Source organism: Macrobrachium nipponense, chromosome 15, assembly GCF_015104395.2.
Source record: "Macrobrachium nipponense isolate FS-2020 chromosome 15, ASM1510439v2, whole genome shotgun sequence".
In the NCBI taxonomy this organism is placed as follows: domain Eukaryota; kingdom Metazoa; phylum Arthropoda; class Malacostraca; order Decapoda; family Palaemonidae; genus Macrobrachium; species Macrobrachium nipponense.
In genome coordinates, this window is record NC_087208.1 from 83,702,635 (window position 1) to 83,714,665 (window position 12,031).

General features: G+C 35.4%; 1 protein-coding gene and 1 long non-coding RNA gene across 2 annotated transcripts in view; one reads left to right on the forward strand and one right to left on the reverse strand.

Annotated features, from left to right (window-relative positions):
* LOC135195090 (probable phytanoyl-CoA dioxygenase) overlaps positions 1 to 12,031 on the reverse strand; it is a 68,321-nt gene that overhangs the window by 3,157 nt on the left and 53,133 nt on the right. The gene's annotated exons all lie outside the window — the stretch shown is intronic.
* LOC135195088 (uncharacterized) lies at positions 8,826 to 10,530 on the forward strand. Its single transcript, XR_010310064.1, has 2 exons — positions 8,826 to 9,004; positions 9,369 to 10,530. It is a non-coding gene; the product is annotated as an uncharacterized LOC135195088 (long non-coding RNA).

Below are 12,031 nucleotides of genomic sequence, written 5' to 3' on the forward strand. Positions count from 1 at the left end.
CAAATTACAACGATAATGAAACATTATCTCCAAAATAAAATATGCTTACCCATTCAACACAGTATGCACACTATATAACAAAGATACTATTCGAAGAAGCCATCTTGGCTTCTGCCTCTCTTGTACAGATCTCCCCTTCATGGTAATGCTACAATCTCATTTATGTTATGGAAAAGCTCGGCACCGCACGTACGAACTCACACACAATGTCCACACCCAAGAACTGCCTAGAACCAGTTACATAAGTCACCTCTGTATCAAGTGCTCATAGCAACAGGACAATGCACGCCTCTCAAAAAGACATGTCAGCATTCCTAAGCTCGTCACCTTGAGCACTCTGTCTCTAAGGGAAGTTAAATGATGACTCCACATTCCAAGAAATGTCACAGTACATCACATTACAACGATATATTAAACATTATCTTAATATATTCCCTCTTTATGTAACATTATATAATTATATAATATATTATTATATATATTAATATAGATATATATATATATATATATAGATATATATATATATGATATAAATATTTTCCCTGGTTCTGATTCACTTGAGGAAAACAGCACAATTACCAATCTATGTTTTTACCTAAACAAAATTAAATCAAATATTAATACTAATACTGATGGTGAATGATACGCTCATAAAAATTTTAAATACAAAAATTTATTTCTAAATTCAAAAATTTTAAGAGAAATTCACAATCTCATGGAAATTTGTTATTACTTGAAAACAAATGTTTAATTAATTCTTGGATTAATTATTAAAGAAAATTAAATCATAGTTTATCAAGAAAATTAATTCAAATTATGAAGCAATTATTAAATTTGAAAAGAAATTTAATTAAATGCAAACTAATTTATAAGTGTTAGATTAAACGATGAGAAATGTTCAAATTAATTAAACAAAATGAGAATATAAAAACACAATAATATGAAAAGCAATAACAGCACAAACATTAAACACACAAAATGGACATTTCAAAAGAACAAAATAAAAGAAAAATGCTTGTAAAAATACCATACCTCAAACTAGTTGCAAATTTTCACTCAAAAAGAAAGGCCTATTACCATCTTTAACACTTTTGTGGCGCCACACAAAAAAAAAAAACAACACTATGCTCAGATTCCACAAACAACAAATATGTTACTATGTAATTACACAGAGCTAGTAATATCGAGTGACCAATTTATACAAAAACACGAGTTACATTATGGTAGTGGAACCAAATCTCGTGAGCAAGCGAGAGACAGACAGACAGACAGACAGACAGAGGCATAAAAGGCTCTTCACCGCACGCGAGTCTCTGAATTGAATCCGTCGGGTGTACCAGGGCGAATGGCTCCCCTTGGTTGAGCAGCGTGCGGTGGCCACGGTTCAAGACGATACACCATCTACATTTCCGTGAAGTCACAGAACTTTCCACTCCACAACTAACTACTTATGAGTCGATAAGTCCTTTTTTGACAAATTAAAAGAGGTAAGAGTTAATTCATTAGAAATATTAAATGGTTTCCTAGCAATAGAATCTCTAATTACTGCAAGTAAACATGAAATGAAATAGTTATCCTTCTATAGGAACCTCCTTCTCAGCTGCGTTCTAAACAGTCTAGACAAAAATAAAAAACAAACCATCTCAGAAGTTTGAAGTACTGAAAGACTGGGCTGTCCTCGTGGGCGGCGCTAACTCTCTCTCTCTCTCTCTGTTCGCTTTACGTATGTCTCAATACGAATTACGCATTGTTTAAACATATTATCTGTTAATGTGGGAATCTGAACATAAAAATATACATTTTACATCATTATACACAGTTTCTAAGGGGAATAAATTATAATACCAAAACCATAATTACATTACAAAACTCACATTTATAAAGTAATTAATATATATATGATAATATATATATTAATATATAGTATAATATATATATATATATAGATATATAATATATAATATATATATATATATATTTCAACAATTTAAGTGTTCCGTAGAAAAACTGGAGAAGAATATGAAAAGTCAAAACCAGCACTTGATAGGAAGCAACTTTATTTTCTGCGACTAGTTTTAAAGACAGGTTTTTCCGTTGTCGGGAAACCTAAATTTGAAATCTGTATACAAGATAAAAAAAAAAATTATAAGTGAGCAGCCCATCGTTTAACCAACAAATGTGGGCTCCTTTCCAGGCCTCTTATCATAAATAATGCATAATATAATATATTATAATATAATATATATATATATATATATTATAATATATATATTAATATTATATATATATATATATAGCATATATAATAAAAGGAGCCCATAAAAACACCAAAACTGTAGAGAGAAAAGTACTATATTTCAGAGACTGCTGTCTCTCTCTTCAGGTATATGAATGAGAAAAGTTTACAGAAAAGGTGGTATTTATACCAAGAGATTCGTCCACAAGTAAGCCAATTTAGGTCACCCACCCCCGCTGATAATCTTCCTTTAATCTTCTTAAGCGTTGGTTGAATGAACACTGCGTCGACGATGTCTGATGTCCAATTCCCTTTTGAGATGTTCATTACTGCTTCTCTTTTATTAAGGCCGATTCCATCATTTGACTCTTGTACCGGCAGTTGCTGCTATAAATTACACGTGACATATTCCAGTTTATTCTATGGTTATTGTTCATTTTATAATGATTGAAAATAGCCGAGTTCTGTTGTCCATACCTAACTGACCGTTTGTGTTGATTAATCTCTGGGGAAGTGATTTACCTGTAAATCCGATGTAAGATTGGTCACAGTCCTGGCATGGGATCTCATATACCCCCGAGTCTTTGGGCGATGGTCTTTTGTTTGGACGTTAATCAGGATTTGGCTAAGGTATTTGGGTAGGTAAATGCAAAAGGGTTGGTTTAAGCCCCAGGGTGTGAGTTACTCTCTTAATCGTCTCCAGGTGGGGAATTTTTAATTTTATTGTTGGGTGTGTCCCTCGGTCTTGTCTTTAGGGGGTCGGTAGAAAATTACGTTTGCTTTTGAATTGCTTTCTCAATTATATGGTCAGGATACTTTAAAGATGAGAGTTGCTTGCGAATTAGTTCAAATTCTTTTTCCAGGAAATCTGGGGAACAAATTCGTAAGGCTCTTAAGAATAGGTTGCTAGCTAGACTTATCTTGATAGTATTGTCATGATAGGTAAAGTAGTGAATATATGAAAGTGAGAACGTTGGTTTTCTGTATATGGTAAATTTGTATTCTGTCGTGTCTCTGATTATTAAACATCAAGAAAAGGAATTTTGTTGTCTGTTTCCCATTCAACTTTAAATTTGATGCTGGGCACTAATGCGTTTAATTTTGAGAGGAATTCATTAAAATTACCCCACTTATTATCCCCAAAATGTTAGTATGTCATCCACGTATCTCATCCACAGCATGTTTTTGGGTTTTATTGCATTTATTACTGTAATTTCAAAGTATTCCATGTACAGATTGGCTAAAATAGGACTTAAAGGACTACCCATACTACACCGAATTTTTGCTTGTAGAATGATTCCCCGAATGAAAATACGTTATTAGATGCACATAATTCAACTAACTTTATTATTTTGTCAAGTGCCAAAGGGAAATGATCGGAATAGGGGGATAATTTTTTTTTCCCTTAAAAACTGAAGAACGTCCTGTACTGGTACTTTTGTGAATAGGGAGTCTACGTCAAGGCTTAAAAGTTTTATGTTGTGAAGTGGTATATGTGCTTCTCTGAATTTGTGACAAAAGTCTTCCGAATGTTTGATGTGACTGGGAGAAAAAGTGCCTAAAAAAGAGAAAGGAGGCCAGCTAACCATTTAGAAAATTTTGTAATTGAAAGCTCCGGCGCATGAAACGATGGGTCTGAATGGAAGATTGTCTTTGTGAGTTTTGGGAAGACCATAAAAGTAGGGTAATTTAGGATTAATTACTTTAAATTTCTCTAATAGTTCAATACTCTTTTTTGTCTTGGCCAATTAATCTTACTTTCCGAAAAAATTCTGTGGGAACGTTCTGGAGGGGATTTTTCGTCAGTTTTTCGTAAGTATTTGTGTCGCTAAGGAGCTGGTTGATTTTGTCGAGGTAGAAAGTCTTTGTCCATTATTACAATTTTGCCGTCTTTGTCGGATCTACTTATTATAACATCTAACTTTTTTAGCGAGTGGATGGCTATCATGAATCTGCGGGGGAACAGGATATTTCTTATGAAGGTCAGTTAAAGCATTTAGTAACACTCCTTTTAAACATATCTCTTCACGGCTGTAGTTTTTGTCAGATATGAATTTATCAAAAGCCACTATGAAGTCTAGGTTGTTTTTGCGGTCTGGCATTAGGGCAAAGGATAAGCCTAAAAATTTAAAACTAAATGTTGATTTACAGTAAGGGGGTGTTGGATAAGTTTAAAACTTTGTCTTGTTGTTCAAGATTATTCCATGCGCTATTATCTTATTAGGTTATTTAACTTGCGTAAAAGTCTGTTGGAATGAGTACGCTATTATAGGCAGCAATGTCGGAACAGAATGAAATCAGATACCTGTATACGTGGTCCGTAGTGAGGAGGCGAAGATTAGATTGAGTTCCATATATCACTCTGCGTAGCACGAAGATGTCGTTTCTCGTATTGGTGATTCTTTCTTCCAGGAAAATCTTGTGTGATAGAGGGAAGGGGTTTGATTGCAGAGTCCATCTCCCGAATCGTACATTTTTTGGAAGTACTTGTTCTTTGAGGCATTCTTCCAAAAAGTGGTTTTGGTTTTTCAGCCGGTGTAGTCTGTTCAGTTCTTTTTCAAACTTGCGGAAAACTGGCTTGACTTCTGGAAGTGAGTGAAGAATCGTGGAAAGGCGGTTGAATTCCATAATGGGCTGACAATGACTGGTAAAGGTGTTCTGTAACAACAGAATTCCATCTAATAAAAGGAGCCCATAAAACACCAAAATGTAGAGAGAAAAATTACTATATTCAGAGACTGCTTGTCTCTCTCTTCAGGTATATGAATGAGAAAAGTTTACAGAAAAAGGTGGTATTTATACCAAGAGATTCGTCCACAAGTAAGCCAATTTAGGTCACCCCCGCTGATAATCTTCCTTTAATCTTCTTAAGCGTTGGTTGAATGAACACTGCGTCGACGATGTCTGATGTCCAATTCCCTTTTGAGATGTTTCATTACCTGCTTCTCTTTTATTAAGGACGATTCCATCATTTGACTCTTGTACCGGCAGTTGCTGCTATAAATTACACGTGACATATTCCAGTTTATTCTATGGTTAGGTTCATTTATATGATTTGAAAATAGCCGAGTTCTGTTTGTCCATACCTAACTGACCGCGTTTTTGTGTTGTATTAATCTCTGGGGAAGTGATTTACCTGTAATCCGATGTAAGATTGGTCACAGTCCTGGCATGGGATCTCAATATACCCCCGAGTCTTTGGGCGATGTCTTTTGTTGGACGTTAATCAGGGATTTGGCTAAGGTATTTGGGTAGGTAAATGCAAAAGGGTTGGATTTCCCAAGGGTGTGAGTTACTCTCTTAATCGTCTCCAGGTGGGGAATTTTTATTTTATTGTTGGGTGTGTCTCTGGTCTTGTCTTTAGGGGTCGGTAGAAATTACGTTTGCTTTTTTGAATTGCGTTTCTCAATTATATGGTCAGGATACTTTAAAGATGAGAGTTGCTTGCGAATTAGTTCAAATTCTTTTTCCAGGAAATATGGGGAACAAATTCGTAAGGCTCTTAAGAATAGGTTGCTAGCTAGACTTATCTTGATAGTATTGTCATGATAGCTAAAGTAGTGAATATATGAAAGTGAGAACGTTTGGTTTTCTGTATATGGTAAATTTGTATTCTGTCTGTCTCTGATTATTAAAACATCAAGAAAAGGAATTTTGTTGTCTGTTTCCCATTCAACTTTAAATTTGATGCTGGGCACTAATGCGTTTAATTTTGAGAGGAATTCATTAAAATTACCCACTTATTATCCCAAAATGTTAGTATGTCATCCACGTATCTCATCCACAGCATGTTTTTGGGTTTTATTGCATTTATTACTGTAATTTCAAAGTATTCCATGTACAGATTGGCTAAAATAGGACTTAAAGGACTACCCATACTACACCCGAATTTTGCTTGTAGAATGATTCCCCGAATGAAATACGTTATTAGATGCACATAATTCAACTAACCTTTTATTATTTTGTCAAGTGCCAAAGGGAAAATGATCTGAATAGGGGGATAATTTTTTTTCCCTTAAAACTGAAGAACGTCCTGTACTGGTACTTTTGTGAATAGGGAGTCTACGTCAAGGGGCTTAAAAAAAGTTTTATGTTGTGAAGTGGTATATGTGCTTCTCTGAATTTGTGACAAAAGTCTTCCGAATGTTTGATGTGACTGGGAGAAAAAGTGCCTAAAAAAGGAGAAGGAGGCCAGCTAACCATTTAGAAATTTTGTAATTGAAAGCTCCGGCGCATGAAACGATGGGTCTGAATGGAAGATTGTCTTTGTGAGTTTTGGAAGACCATAAAGTAGCGTAATTTAGGATTAATTACTTTAAATTTCTCTAATAGTTCAATACTCTTTTTGTCTTGGCCAATTAATCTTACTTTCCGAAAAAATTCTGTGGGAACGTTCTGGAGGGATTTTTTTCGTCAGTTTCTTTTTCGTAAGTATTTGTCGCTAAGGAGCTGGTTGATTTTGTCGAGGTAGAAGTCCTTTGTCCATTATTACAATTTTGCCCGTCTTTGTCGGATCTACTTATTATAACATCTAACTTTTTTTTTTTAGCGAGTGGATGGCTATCATGAATCTGCGGGGAACAGATAGCCATCCACTCGCTAAAAAAGTTAGATGTTATAATAAGTAGATCCGACAAAGACGGCAAAATTGTAATAATGGACAAAGACTTCTACCTCGACAAAATCAACCAGCTCCTTAGCGACACAAATACTTACGAAAAACTGACGAAAAAATCCCCTCCAGAACGTTCCACAGAATTTTTTCGGAAAGTAAGATTAATTGGCCAAGACAAAAAGAGTATTGAACTATTAGAGAAATTTAAAGTAATTAATCCTAAATTACCCTACTTTTATGGTCTTCCCAAAACTCACAAAGACAATCTTCCATTCAGACCATCGTTTCATGCGCCGGAGCTTTCAATTACAAAATTCTAAAATGGTTAGCTGGCCTCCTTTACTACCTTTTTTAGGCACTTTTTCTCCCAGTCACATCAAACATTCGGAAGACTTTTGTCACAAATTCAGAGAAGCACATATACCACTTCACAACATAAAAACTTTTAAGCCCTTGACGTAGACTTCCTATTCACAAAAGTACCAGTACAGGACGTTCTTCAGTTTTTTAAGGGAAAAATTATCCCCCTATTCAGATCATTTCCCTTTGGCACTTGACAAAATAATAAAGTTAGTTGAATTATGTGCATCTAATAACGTATTTTCATTCTGGGAATCATTCTACAAGCAAAAAATTCGGGTGTAGTATGGGTAGTCCTTTAAGTCCTATTTTAGCCAATCTGTACATGGATATACTTTGAAAAACGACAGTAATAAATGCAATAAAACCCAAAAACATGCTGTGGATGAGATACGTGGATGACATACTAACATTTTGGGATAATAAGTGGGGTAATTTTAATGAATTCCTCTCAAAATTAAACGCATTAGTGCCCAGCATCAAATTTAAAGTTGAATGGGAAACAGACAACAAAATTCCTTTTCTTGATGTTTTTAATAATCAGAGACACGACAGAATACAAATTTACCATATACAGAAAACCAACGTTCTCACTTTCATATATTCACTACTTTACCTATCATGACAATACTATCAAGATAAGTCTAGCTAGCAACCTATTCTTAAGAGCCTTACGAATTTGTTCCCCAGATTTCCTGGAAAAAGAATTTGAACTAATTCGCAAGCAACTCTCATCTTTAAAGTATCCTGACCATATAATTGAGAAAGCAATTCAAAAAGCAAACGTAATTTTCTACCGACCCCTAAAGACAAGACCAGAGACACACCCAACAATAAAATAAAAATTCCCCACCTGGAGACGATTAAGAGAGTAACTCACACCCTTGGGAAATCCAACCCTTTTGCATTTACCCTACCCAAATACCTTAGCCAAATCCCTGATTAACGTCCAACAAAAGACATCGCCAAAGACTCGGGTATAATGAGATCCCATGCCAGGACTCGCGTGACCAATCTTACATCGGATTTACAGGTAAATCACTTCCCCAGAGATTATACAACACAAACGGTCAGTTAGGTATGGACAACAGAACTCGGCTATTTTCAATCATATAAATGAACATAACCATAGAATAAACTGGAATATGTCAACTGTAATTTATAGCAGCAACTGCCGGTACAAGAGTCAAATGATGGAATCGGCCTTAATAAAAGAGAAGCAGGTAATGAACATCTCAAAAGGGAATTGGACATCAGACATCGTCGACGCAGTGTTCATTCAACCAACGCTTAAGAAGATTAAAGGAAGATTATCAGCGGGGGTGACCTAAATTGGCTTACTTGTGGACGAATCTCTTGGTATAAATACCACCTTTTCTGTAAACTTTTCTTCAGTCATATACCTGAAGAAGAGAGACAGCAGTCTCTGAAATATAGTACTTTTTCTCTCTACATTTTGGTGTTTTTATGGGCTCCTTTTATTAGATGGAATTCTGTTGTTACAGAACACCTTTACCAGTCATATATATATATATATATATATATATATATATATATAATATATATATATATATATATATATATATATATATATATATATATATATACCTTGACTTCCACCTAACACAATCATTACCATTACCGTTACAATTTCTCCTCTTTACTGATTATTATTATTATTATTATTCCCCAGCCAGGCGATGTCATTGTCTTCCACATGAGAACAGTGCACGGAGCAGCTGGCAACAGTTCGTCAACAAATCAGCGACGGGTGTTGTCATCACGATGGTTAGGTAAGAGCCAGAGGCAAAGCTATTTTACTGAACTTCGTGAAGGTTTGTTAAGCTGTATAGCATTCTAAAGCTTCTGAACTCTTTGCAGTCAAATGAATATTAACTTATTTTCCATGTCTATGTACTATATATGTGTATATATAGCCTACTATATTTAAATTATGGCTTATGTTAGGGTATGCAAATTTTAGACACTTATTGCATGCACGGATACATACAGGAGACTATTTTTATGAATATCCTGTTGTTGCTTTTGTTGTTTTAATTACCACAAATAGTAATTGTATCAATTCATTTAGACTAACCACTCTCGTGGTTATCGTTTATATTAAATCATCTCTCTCTCTCTCTCTCTCTGCTGTAGGCGACGACGCAGTCTTGGCGACACGCCCTTGGGAGGTGTCGCCGCCCATCACGGGTGGTCTGCAGCCCGGTCAGAGGGCCGTCTGTGATACATTCCCTTTGGTCTACAGGAGAGAGTGACGACCACCTGCCCGACCCTGGAGGAGGAGACGCCGTCGCTTTGGCATTAGCAATATGACCTCTTTTCATGGGGAACCAAATTAGTTTTATTGAGATCAACTCTTGATTTAAGACTTTTTCCTTCCTCTGTGTCTCTCCATCTCCACAACACACTCTTTCTGTCTATTAACCACTATCTCATTGCTATTACACTCAGCGTGTGTGTCTCTACAATCAAGAATAAATGACGCATCTCTGTATTAATCTACTCGTACTTAAACTTGTATCTTTGGTGTTCAATAATCATCTACAGAAGGGTCTTTGCCCTGATTTGAAAATATTCAAAAAGTGGATCCCGAGATAAAACTAGCCAATTGTCCTGACATAGGCGTACTTTAACGGATGAGTCATGGCTGAGCCCTCATGCTAAAAAGATATTCCAATACACCAACCACTCATCAGCAGCCCAATAAAGCCCTCTATGCACGCTGCACTCCCCACCTTCATCTTGTACAATCGCTCTGGAAAGTTCTGGCACACTTTTCAGTGAATTTTGGACAAGAGTTTACGAAATAGTAACTGGCAACTTTTACGAGGCCATCCCTCCCGTCTTCTCTCTGACAGTGATATAATATCACTCAGTCTCGGACTGTCGCCAGATCAGCTGTAGCTTGCCACACGGAAAAAAAAAGAAAATAAGACCCAGAGAGGAAGTAATTTGCGCAGTGCTTTTTATTTTATCGACAAATTTCTTTCTAGTGTTTTCCCTTTTGCTTCATACTGGTTTTAGCAGATGCCAATTTTATAACAAAGAGAGAGAGAGAGAGAGATGGAACAAGCGCTGCTTGCCTGTCTTGAAATAAATTCCTAGTCTTTTGCTCTAACCGGATGTATTTGTTTGCTCAGCTTTGCTGCAACAAATCACAACATTGAATATTGAATATGATATCAATTAATATGCTCATCCATACTCACACACACTCACACAAAAAGTTAAAATTCATCTTAAGTGACACCTTTTTACATGGACTGTTAGGCCTACCCTTTTTAAATTCTATACCTATTAGTTTGTTTTATTAACCCTAGATAGGAATCCCTATGCCACAGCTCCCCAGTAACTTTTGTATTTCCCGCCAAATATTTCCTACAATTTATACTCACTGGATTCAGTTGGTTGATAATGTCAAGTGTGTAATTTGCTGCTCCTCTTCATCCACTCTTGGTGAGTATTCATGTATCCAAATGGCATGTATCCCAATATTAACCCTTAAACGGCGAACTGACGTATTAAACGTCGAGTCAAAATGTCTCCCGTATGCCGAATGGACGTACCATACGTCGACTAAAAAAAATTTTTTTTTAAATTCGCGGAAAAATATTTATAGGCCTACCAGCCAAAAACTTTTGAATCACGCGCCTTGGGGGATGCTGGGAGTTCACGAATCAAGGTGTTGTTTTGTTTACAATCGTTACGCAGGCGCGCAAGCGCGAATTTCTTTCTTGCCGCACTAAAAAGTATCTGTGACACATCCTGGAAATTATTTCATCACTTTGACATAATTTTTGTACCATTTTAAATTAGCCGTTACATGGAGTATTATATATGAAAATGTGCGCATTTTTATTTAAAATACAACAAAAAAATACTCATGATTGTAGCTTTTATCAGTTTTGAGATATTTTCATATAAATAACGATAAGTGCCAAAATTTCAACCTTCGGTCAACTTTGACTCTACCGAAATGGTAAAAAAACGCAATTGTAAGCTAAAACTCTATATTTAGTATCAATCATTTACCTTATTTTGCAACTAATTGAAAGTCTCTAGCATAATATTTCGATTTATGGTGAAATTTATGAAAAAACTTTTTTCCTTACGTCCGCGCGGTAACTCTTCCGAAAAAAATCATACATGCGATTGTGGTAATGTTTGCACCATTTTAAAATTAGCCGTTACGTTAAAGTTTTATATATGGAAATGTGCGCAATTTCATGCACAATACAACTAAAACCACCCATGGTTGTAGCTTTTATCAATTTTGAAATATTTTCATATAAAAATGATAAGTGACAAATTTTCAACCTTCGGTCAACTTTGACTCTACCGAAATGGTCAAAAAACGCAATTGTAAGCTAAAAACGCTTATATTCTAGTAATATTCAAGCATTTACCTTCATTTTGCAACAAATTGGAAGTCTCTAGCACAATATTTCGATTTATGGTGAATTTATGAAAAAAATAACATTTTCTTTACGTCCGCGCGGTAACTCTTCCGAAAAAATCATACGTGCGATTGTGGTAATGTTTGCACCATTTTAAATTAGCCGTTACATAAAGTTTTATATATGAAAATGTGCGCAATTTCATGTAGAATACAACAATAAATAATTGAAGGTTGTAGCTTTTCTCATTTTTGAAATATTTGCATATAAATCACGATAAATAGAAAAAACCACGTTCGGTCAACTTTGACTCTACCGAAATGGTCGAAAAACGCAATTGTAAGCTAAAACTCTTACAGTCTAGTAATATTCAGTCATTTATCTTCATCTTGAAACAAATTC